The 11,084-nt window shown below is 44.6% G+C and overlaps 1 protein-coding gene across 34 annotated transcripts in view; it reads right to left on the bottom strand.

Annotated features, from left to right (window-relative positions):
- Positions 1 to 11,084, bottom strand: part of Not3 (CCR4-associated factor Not3) — a 158,738-nt gene that overhangs the window by 128,685 nt on the left and 18,969 nt on the right. The window lies entirely within an intron of this gene.

Genomic DNA, 11,084 nt, shown 5'->3' with positions numbered 1-11,084 from the left:
ATCGTTAGATTACTTCAAGAATATTCTAGAAAGAAAACATACTCATACAGAAGCTAGGCCACTCTATAATTATCGAACTTAAAATGTCTATTTTAAAGAAAATGCATTATAATTTATGGATAAAAAGGGTTCTGTAAATAGAAAAACCATGAATTATAATGCAGGTACATACAAACAATTAAAAAGGTTAATTATTACTACAGCACAAGCTACCTCTTTCTATTTGCTTTAATAAAAAAATTAAGCGGTTTACTCTAAATTATATGTAGTTTTGTCTTTTTCGAATATGAAACATGCGGAAATGATAACGCACCACTTACTTAAACATATAAAAAGTGTATTCTGTTAGCCAAAACTATAAAAAAAATGGCTGCTTGTAAACTTATTCAAGATTAAATATTAAATTATTTGGCCAGTAGCTCCCTCCTTTTTAATGTTAGAAATTTTAAAACTATCCCAACTTCTTTTAAAAAGAGCTCTTGTAGTCCAGAGATACACTATCGGGACAATCGCCAGTTCTTCTATTCAGTAATCTTATTTATTATGGCCCCAAAGCGTTAAGACCAGTATAGTCAAACGCATTACCCTAATATATGCTAGATTATAACCGTTTCAAGGCTAAAAGGCTAAAGGATCATGTAATTCATGGTATTACAGGCAATTTTCCACTGATACCAAAAGAAAAATTATAAAAGAAATGGCAGTTTTATTGGCTCGGGCCTTATAATTTTTCCTTTTTATTATCCGCGGAAAACTTATCCCTTTACCCCATAACATTTGTCACCGTTATTCATATTTTGGGTTTATTTACTTTGGGAATAAAAAATGTACTCTACTCAGAAATTAAATGACTTGGAAATTTTGTTACAATAAACGTCTTTTTTAACATTATAATTATACATTTATATGTATTCTGGCAATAGTTTGAAAAGTTTAGATACTCTCTAACTCAAAATATCATATCTTTTTAGTTGACATGAAAAAATGATTTTACTTTTTCTTATGAATTGGTATATTCTTCCTACCCTCCAAAAACGACTGCCCTGAAAAAAAAGGTGGCACACCCCCTTCAGGAAGAAGCCCCTATGGGCTTGGAGATTTTATCTTATGTTTATTTTTTGTTGAAGATTTATTTTTTTGTCCTTTTAGGTTGCTACTATGGTCCTTTTTTATTGGTCAGTTCGTTTTTCCCAGGAGGAGGAGATGGGTTAAAAGGGGTGGATAGGGGGTATTGTTATATTAGCCAGCTGGAATAAATATTTTATCAGTTTATGCGAGAATTCTTTATCCTGTGCTTCTAGAAAGATTTGGTTTTCTTCTCCGGGAAGCTTTTTGTTTGTTTCCAAATGTTTTATACAACTTTGCACTAGATTTTTACACTAGTCCCTAAAGTTTTATGATAAGGTTTTCTTCTCCGTTAGCTTAAAAACTTTGAGAGTTTAATTGAATTTTTATTGGCTTGTTCATTAAGTTGAGTTTCCAAACGTTTCAAGCACTAATTGTAATCTGAAATGGTTATTTTGTGTATAATCATTGGAGATGCACATCAAGTTTATCTCTAGAGAAGCACATAAATTTAATACAAAGTTTGATTGGGTCTTTTAAATAACTGTACTATCAAATAGCATATTTTTAATGATTATAAAATGTGGAATTAAACAAGGATGACAACTTCCATAAAAGCGAAGCACCGAAACGGTAGGACAAACGGACATTAACACTTGTATAGTGTCTGAATTGAATAATTAGAACATAAAAGTATAAGGGTCGAAGCAAAATTGTAAGTATATTTGTTGAAAAACTGCTTGATACAGGATAATGTTTATGGACATACTTATATTTTTAGGACTTGATTATAGAGTTGCTTCGCTTATGATATTGTTCTTTGTTGTTCCAGAAATCAATATACCAAAAATCAGATCAAACGAAAAATTAGAGCACTTACAAATTTGTTGTTAAAAAAGTAGAAAAATCGACATGTTTAAAATGGACGTACAGACATTCTGATAATGATTATAGAGTTGCTACGCTTTCTAAATCTTACCCAACTACTACAGGAACCATCATACAAAGTTTGAAATCGATAGGACAATTCTAACATGTCTAACTTAACGATTAAAAGCTATCTATCTCGGACGGACGGACGTACGGACGGACCGACCCTAATTATAGAAAAGCTTCGTTTTTAAAAAATTAGACATGTTTTTGTGTGCATTATTGCCATAGTAATTGAATACTAATTCAGAATATAGATAAAGAAATTAAAAAATCATATAATTATTTTGGGAGCGTAGGGGTACCCTTTTCCAAAATAATTAAAAACCTCCATAGACCTGTGAGTTCTACACTGTAAAGGAAAACCATATCGGTTCAGATGTTAGCGAGATCCTTCAGTTTAGAAATGCACAGACACACACAGATCCTGTTACTTAATTTTAAGGATTGCGTCTGTAATCTTTAGAATTTTCTCGGTTTCTATATAAGATAAAAAGCCAAAAGTTTCTTGTTTAATATTATTCCTGTTCACCGTACTTACTACGAATATTACATTATTAAATGTTGTTTTGATGTTTTGAATACATGTAATTGAAAATAACACCAATTATTGGGACATCATTTTAGTTGACGTTTATTTGTATGCAATTGCAATTCTATCATCTTTAATTCAAAGTAGAAGGGTGTTTATCCGTCTGTCAGTCCCTTCATTGTTCGACGGTATATCTATCTGTCTGTCGGTTTGTTTGTCGATCGTCAGTCAATCCTTCCTTGTATTTATCCACCCGACTGACTGTTCGTCCGTTCATCCGATTGCAAAAATGGTTTGGGATGTAACTCTACATATCTATGCTAAAGTAGTTGGATGGAAATCAGAGTGTCCCAATTGATTTATTATTACTTCTATCTTACACTAGATTATCATGTACTCTAAAAAGTGAAACTTGTAGCTATAGACGTCCAAGGGGGGGGGGGGTAAAGTGGGGATTACCCCCTGATTCTACTCCTCAATGCCTTTCCTGGGAGCACCATAAAGCCATAGTTCTGATTCAAAAAAAAATTGACTCCCATTTACAAATAGCTATACAATTGAATGTCTGGTCGTCAGCAGTTTTAAGACTTAGGATAAATTTTAAATCATCCAGAGGTGTATTATACTCATACAAATCATTTGCAGATCCCCGCTTTGGCCTCAGAAAAAAAATGTCCAAAATCGACCCACCCTAATACATATATATATCAAAGTTCATGAAAATTCGGTACAACATCCATGAAATGATATATCGACAAAAAAAAGTACAGGAAAAATAGTTTTCCTAAATTGAAAAATATATATTTATAGCAAACATAAATCAATCTGAGGTGTTAATATTCAATATTAGTAGATATTTGTTGTGTGTGTCTTTCAGACAGACAGACTTTATTATGCAAAATACTCAATTTATTTTATATTGACAAACATAAAAGCCTTGCAAATGTGGTATCCGCCTAGGGTAAATGGCAGACACCAGAGTTCGGATAAAGACTACGGCAGTGTGAACAGACGTGGACACCTTACTATAGAGAAGCTATGCTTCTCTAGCATTCACTAGACAAGAATCAACATCTATTTCAGTTGTCACTTTATTGAAGGGTTGAAGGATACTGAAGCTATATACAACAAACAATAACTACATGGATAGGAATAAATGATCATAACATAAAAGCATTATAATACATATACAATAGTCAGTTTGGGCAATCATGATTCCCCATCCCTGGAAAGGGTGGGGGGGATTAAGAATACAGTTAACCATAATATAAATACATATGGATTAGGAATAAAGATAGTTAAGGATAAATCATACAGTAAAACATAGATAATTGCAATGGTTAGGTAGATGGCTATCCCTGTCTGGGGCAGGCAGGATAGCCCATGGGGCAGCACAATAGGTAGATAAGCATAGAGGGGTTGAGTGGTAGGTCTGGGTACTAAAGAGGGAAGGTTTGATGATTACTTGTGACAACAACAGTCTGTGTGGGGGTGACTCTATCAGGTGAGGGCAGGTTTAGATCCTTTATCCTCAGGGTTGAGGTGGTGCTGATAACTTGGTGGTGGAAGGGGAAGGTTCCGGTGCTTAAGATGGGAGAGGGAGGGGTAACACCCCCTCCCTCCATTTGCAGGACAACTGAGAGATGAAACCAGTACCGTTATCTGACATATTTTCAGGTGGCCTTATAATTGTAGAATAACAGGATTTAGCTAGGTGCGTAGCATCACTATAATGTCCTGGTTTCTGCATGGTCCAGAGCTGCCGTATACCACAACTCTCCCCTCGGAAGGCTGGAGGGGTTGTCTGCACCGCCAGACTTCCGACAGTGGTTGCGGCCTTCAGTTTGTTGTCCTTGTGGAATGGGTCCGCCAGGATACCAGTTGCTGGACGGTGGTGGACTCCAGCCCTCCCCAGGTCTAACGGAATCGGCTATATCTGCTGGAGTAGCTGGTCCTGTTGGATATTCTGGCCGTTGGATGTGTACCTCTGAGGCCACCCTGTCAACCTCCAGGGGTGGCACAGCACATGAGGGGGCTTGGACCAACAGCCGCCTGGTATACACCTCTTCAGGTTTCTCCACTGGGCTGGTGGTCTCCATCGTGTTGGTCACCTTGCTGCTGGCAGGCTGGCTACTGGATGCAGGCGCAGTTTCTTCGCCCTCGGGGCTGGTCAGGTTCATTCGGCTTCCAGGGTCTCTGTCAACGCGGGCAGGTGGTGGTTGCCATACTGTAGGAGCGTTGCCTCCTTCAGGCTCATTCTGGACATTGGCAGGGTGGTGCATGGCAGTCCGACCTGCGGGGTAGGGAAGGGTAACAGTCCCTCCTTTATGCCGGCGGCTGTCTTGGATCTGCAAGGGTGGCTCCGCTCTAGTTGGCTGGGAGACAGGCCCATCCACGAACACTGCTGCTGGTGGACTGGAGGCACCAGGCTCCGGATTTCCTCCCCTAGCCTGAAGGGGTCCAGGCACATTGTCTCCATCTGGGGTAGCCATAATTGTTGGAGATCCTCTACTTCTATGGTTAGGCTCGGCACTTGGCGCACCTAGTGGTGTTACTCCCCAGGCAGCGGTCAAAGCTTCTTCAGTTTGGCTGGTAATGGTTGATACCCTGACTCCTGGGGCAGATGCAGGGGGCGCAGGCAAGTTTGGCCCAGCCCAAACTTCCTGGTACACCAGTGCAATACAATTACCCTGGCTTGGTTGAGGGAGGTAGACAGCTGGATGCAGTTGAGGGTGTGGGACGGCTGGACTCTCCCTGCTGGCTGGGGGCTCTGGCTGGCTGGGGTGACGGGTGTCACCCCTTCCTCTGGGGCTGCGGGCTCCTTCCGGGGTCCAGGTATCTCGGTGGCGGCGACGGTTGTCGCCCCAGGCACCAGTGTGGGGGCGCTGGATAGCACCCCCCAGTCTTCACAGGGGTCCAGGTCTCTCGGTGGCGGCGACGGTTGTCGCCCCAGGCACCAGCGTGGGGCGCTGGATAGCACCCCCCAGTCTTCACAGGTGGCGGCGACGGTTGTCGCCCCAGACATCATCTTGGTGGTGCAGGGAAGCACCTCTCGTTCCTTCCAGGTGGCGACGCCGGTTGGCGTCCCATACATCGACTCAGACTCGCTGGCTAGCGCCTCTTGCCTCTCCCACTCGGCGGCCGCCAGGGCCTCCTCGTCCACCGTCCCGGTGGCGCTGGGTAGCGCCCCTCGGCTCTTGCTGGGGGTGACAGGGGTTACGGACACCGGTCCCCTGTGGTTGCGGCTGCGGTCCAGGCCAACCCGGTTGGGTTCAGCCGCTCCTCCCAGCACGTTGATCCTGGCCACCATGGTCCCAATCTGAGACACAGACTCCTGGGTAGCCGCGGCCCCAGCGGCGGCAGCTAGTTGGGGTGACGGCTGGGCATCTCCCTCCAGGTGGACCTGGGTGGCAGACTGGTTGCATGCAGGTTGTTGGGCGGCCTGGTGTTTCTTCATTGCCCGGTCCCAACCGGTTCTACACTTGGCGGCTGTGTGGCCGTTGAAGCGGCAGCGCCCCTTCGTCCAGCTGAGTCCCATCAGGCCGGCTTCCCCAGGGTGTATCAACCTGCCAGGCCTCTCCTCCTCCAGTTGGGGCACCAGCTGACAAACAGGGTCTCCCCTACTAGGGGTCAGGCGGTGCCGGGCTGCTTGTGGTGGCTCCTTGGTTACATTCAGCCTCCTCCCCATACACACAGGTTCCTTCCATCCAACAGCGGCTCTCCTCCCCTGGGTGGCGAGGCCAGCCTCGGCCTTAGCTTCTGCAGGTGCTTCTCCACAGGAGGGATCCTGCCTCTGGGTATGCCAGGTGGTTGGTAGCAAAGGCCGTTGATGGTGCCAGTCGGAAAGGGGGCTATGATCTCTGGGGGGTACCTGTGGCCAGTGTGTGGACAGGTACCCACAGGTGGACCAGCAAGGCCCAGAAGATGCCATACTGATGGTAGCCTGAACTGTATTCCGGACTGTCAGCAGACTGTTGGTAGCCACCTGAGTTGGGCCAGAGTTGCCAGCTGGTATTGCGTCCCTGCCAGGCTCCGTCAGTTGCTGGTGGGGAGCCCCTGCGGTGGTTCTGGTTTTGGCAAGGGGTGGCCTTCTTATTGACTTCCCTGGTTGGAGCTCTGCATCCTGGTGGGCCTCCATCTTCAGCAGCATGGGGGAACTTGGCTGGGACATGTGCAGTGGTTCAACAGAGTAGCGGCATCTGGTCTTGGAGTGTGGGGGAACAGCCTCACTGCTGCTGGTCAACCCTGCTCCCTCCGTGCTGGGTAAAGTCTTCCACTGCAGCAGGTCACCAGTCCCCATCCTTAGGCCGGTCCCCAGTCGTTCCATGCCTGGGGGCTCCCAGGGTGGCTTGGGTGGCGGCTCCCCCACCCCCAGGTACGCGTCGGGCATCTGGGTGAAGAGCCTATTCCCCTGGGACAGCTCCCCATCCTCCAGCTTGGTGAGGCCAGCGCCGGGGAGGACCTTTCCACCCCAGAAACAGGTGGTACTGGCCCTAGGGCTGGGCCCCGTTGGAGTCTCAGTTCTGGTGGTAGTGTCCATCTTGGGGCTGGCCACTAAGTCTCTGAAGCTTGTCACCTTCTCATTAGGCTCAGTTGCATCGTTCAACACCCCCAGGAGGACACCTACAGGTTCAGCAATCCCCAGTCCAGTATTGCTATTTCTCGTGCGTGGAGCACCAACTGAACAGGAGCTGTGCAGCGGACATTCAGTCACCCTTCCAGACAAGGGCATCTCAGGGACCAGGGGTCTGTGACCTGGCATGTGTTTGATGTTCACTGTACTCAACACAGTAGGCCAAAGTAATAACAGAAGTAGTATCTTGTAGATATAGAAGCAGAGTAGAGTAGCCGCGCCGCAAGGAGGTTCGAGCCGGCTCACCCCTAGTATAAATACTATAGCTGTGTAATTAGGGTGGTAGTCCACGTAGCCGTAGGCTCGGTCCTCCTGGCTCAAGAGTTTCTGTGGCTGGCGCGCCCCCATGATAAGTAGCAGGGTGTTGGTCTGTTGGTGCCAGCGTCTTGTTTAACTGTTGAGCCTGGGTTGTTCTCCTTTCCAGTATAACTCTTGATTTCTGTGGTAACCAGCGGATCTTAGCTATATTCGCCCTTTAAAGGTAACAGGGAATATGTTAGGCATCCACAGATGTCTCTAGGAGCGTATCCACTAGTAGATATATGGATAGGTAGGCTATCTATATATATACATGGCTACACGCCCATATATATATATATATACGTGTATAGGAATATCCCCAGAGCTAGCTAGCTTTTCCCCCTTGCTCCAAAAAAATCACGCTTCCTCTGTATATAGTTCACAACTATGAGGGTCGATGGTCCAGGTACACACCACCACTGCCCAGTGTGGGGCAGCAAGTCAGGCTATGTCCACAGGGTGGGCGTACTTTCGTTCAGTTACCATATCAGTTTCCAGTGTTGTTTGGTGAGGTTAGTATTCACTTGATTGTACCCATGATACAAAAAAACAACATTATTTATCACTTGGGTATTTATATATACATATATTTGTTTCACTAACCACTCAGCTTTGAAGTAGGGTTGGCAGAGCTGGGAGATGTTGAGGGTCTGAGCGGGTTCAAGGAACTGGTTTAGTTTTCCTTATCACACTGTAGACAGGGAGGGAGGAGCTTGCAAGTTTTTCTCCTAAAAAAATATCTCTGATGTATGCTATAGAATGGCCCCTCTCCTGTGTGGGTGTGTGTGTGTGTGTGTGTGCGTGAAATCTCCTGTCCTTGCAACGCGCGTCCGCACCGTCAAATCCGCGCACACGGGGAAAACGCGCTCTCACCCCTCAACTCGCTCTCTCATTGGTCAGCTTCGTCCGTTGGATTTATGATATTTTCCGCACTCTGTTGCGCTACCCGTGAATGGCGCTCTGTGTGTCCGATCGCTAGCCCCACACTACAGACGGACTTAGTCTAGTGTGGGTAGGAAGGGGGAAGCGCGTAAGGGGACGGGGGTAACTCCGTCCGTTCCCCCTGTGAGGGAGGGGGGTAACTGTGGGCTGGTGTAATATTGCCTTTTCTTCTTAATCCTAGGTTTATCTATTATATCACCCTGATTGTATTTGCCTTCAATGGAGAGGGGCTTCTCCCCTTCCCTTGGAATAAGGGGTGTATTGTTATTGTGCTGTGGGCTTGAGATGTTTTGATTGTATATCAGGGTCTTGATTATATTACATCTAGATTCTATTTTTGTCCTTATCACAATTGCATAACAGATTTGTTTACCAACTCTGTTCTATTTTTAGCTGTTATCACAATAATCCAAGCCTGGTCTATTCTTAGATTTATCACAACACAACAATTTGTTTGCCAAGCTTTGCTCATAAATCTATTGTTTGGCCATCACATCAGGGTGGTAATCCCTGCAATGTAACATAATATCTGTTTTTCTAGATGGGTGGCTGCGTTGTAGCTTCTCAGGATACTTGGAGTTGACGTAGTTTTTCTCTGTTCTGGTGAACTACACTCGTATGTTGGCTCGCAGCTTGCAGCTATGTGGCGTGTTTCAGCCTATCGGCGGCAGGGAATGTCCCGTCCTGCTAGCGCCGCTTGCAGCTATGTGGCTTGTTTCAGCCTATTGGCGGCAGGGAATGTCCCGTCCTGCTAGCGCCACTGGTTCGGATCCTGCTATCTCTTGCAGTAAAATTGGCCTATTTCCAGCCGTTTACACTTATTTGGCTTGTTTCAGCCGGTCCGCAGGCCTGTTTCAGCCCTTTTGGCGCTCAATTCTCCGTTAGATATCAGCGCTGCTCGCGGTTATTCATCAAATTTCGCTGTCTCGCTTCCACAACTGCCGGATGCAGAGTTAAACTTTGCTGTCCAGGGTGGGTAATTCAGGTTGCTTGCGTCAGTTTTGCCAGATTCACTGCTGGGAGTACCTTAGCCTCAGATACGCGTCTGCTCTACACTTGTGGTTCGCCGTAATCTCACACAGCTGTCACCAAAGTTGTGGTATCCGCCTAGGGTAAATGGCAGACACCAGAGTTCGGATAAAGACTACGGCAGTGTGAACAGACGTGGACACCTTACTATAGAGAAGCTATGCTTCTCTAGCATTCACTAGACAAGAATCAACATCTATTTCAGTTGTCACTTTATTGAAGGGTTGAAGGATACTGAAGCTATATACAACAAACAATAACTACATGGATAGGAATAAATGATCATAACATAAAAGCATTATAATACATATACAATAGTCAGTTTGGGCAATCATGATTCCCCATCCCTGGAAAGGGTGGGGGGGATTAAGAATACAGTTAACCATAATATAAATACATATGGATTAGGAATAAAGATAGTTAAGGATAAATCATACAGTAAAACATAGATAATTGCAATGGTTAGGTAGATGGCTATCCCTGTCTGGGGCAGGCAGGATAGCCCATGGGGCAGCACAATAGGTAGATAAGCATAGAGGGGTTGAGTGGTAGGTCTGGGTACTAAAGAGGGAAGGTTTGATGATTACTTGTGACAACAACAGTCTGTGTGGGGGTGACTCTATCAGGTGAGGGCAGGTTTAGATCCTTTATCCTCAGGGTTGAGGTGGTGCTGATAACTTGGTGGTGGAAGGGGAAGGTTCCGGTGCTTAAGATGGGAGAGGGAGGGGTAACACCCCCTCCCTCCATTTGCAGGACAACTGAGAGATGAAACCAGTACCGTTATCTGACATATTTTCAGGTGGCCTTATAATTGTAGAATAACAGGATTTAGCTAGGTGCGTAGCATCACTATAATGTCCTGGTTTCTGCATGGTCCAGAGCTGCCGTATACCACACAAACACTTATATCCACACACCCACATACACACACACACACTCACACACACAAAACCCCACAAACCTTTACTAAATAAAAAGTATACGAAAGTGATAGGGCAATCTTGATTAAAATGTATTCAATATGCATGATATTTTAATGTTAATTTCAATTATATTTTTTTACATAAACTTGCTGTCATATCATCGACGTAGATTTATTATAGCGACGACATTAGTATTATACATTCCAACTAATTAGTTTCACAGAGTTTATGTTGGGTAATTGGTAACGAAGAATAAATCTTTGGGAAGAAAAGGGTTCGGGTTGATTAAAACATCACTTTTCCTTTCCTTCCTGTAAATTAAAATACCCAAAACTGAAGACAATGAAGACAGAAAGTAAGACACAAAAATGGAAAAAAAATCGGAGTGAGGGACAAATCTAAAGATCATTTGGATAGTATTTTGTTGCTTATAATATACAAACTGATGGCCGCAGTCAAACTACACTAATCAATAAATAATCTGGAATGTCCAAGTCCTAAATATTAATATAACGTGCAGTCAAGGTAAATTCGCGTAAATTAGGTATATATATGTTATCTAATTTTACTAAAAGACAGATAAAAGGACAATAATCATTATAAAGTAGCTTCTCTTAAAAAAATACGTCCTCCCGTATTTACTGGACTTGATCCACCAAAACGAGGCACTTTCAATTTGGTGATCATAGAAACCAAGCAATGTAAGTAGGTGTGTGGGTGTGTGTCTCAT

The sequence above is a fragment of the Acartia tonsa genome, chromosome 8, assembly GCF_053477335.1.
Source record: "Acartia tonsa isolate MP-2025a chromosome 8, ASM5347733v1, whole genome shotgun sequence".
NCBI lineage: Eukaryota > Metazoa > Arthropoda > Copepoda > Calanoida > Acartiidae > Acartia > Acartia tonsa.
This window is presented reverse-complemented; position numbering and strand designations above follow the sequence as displayed.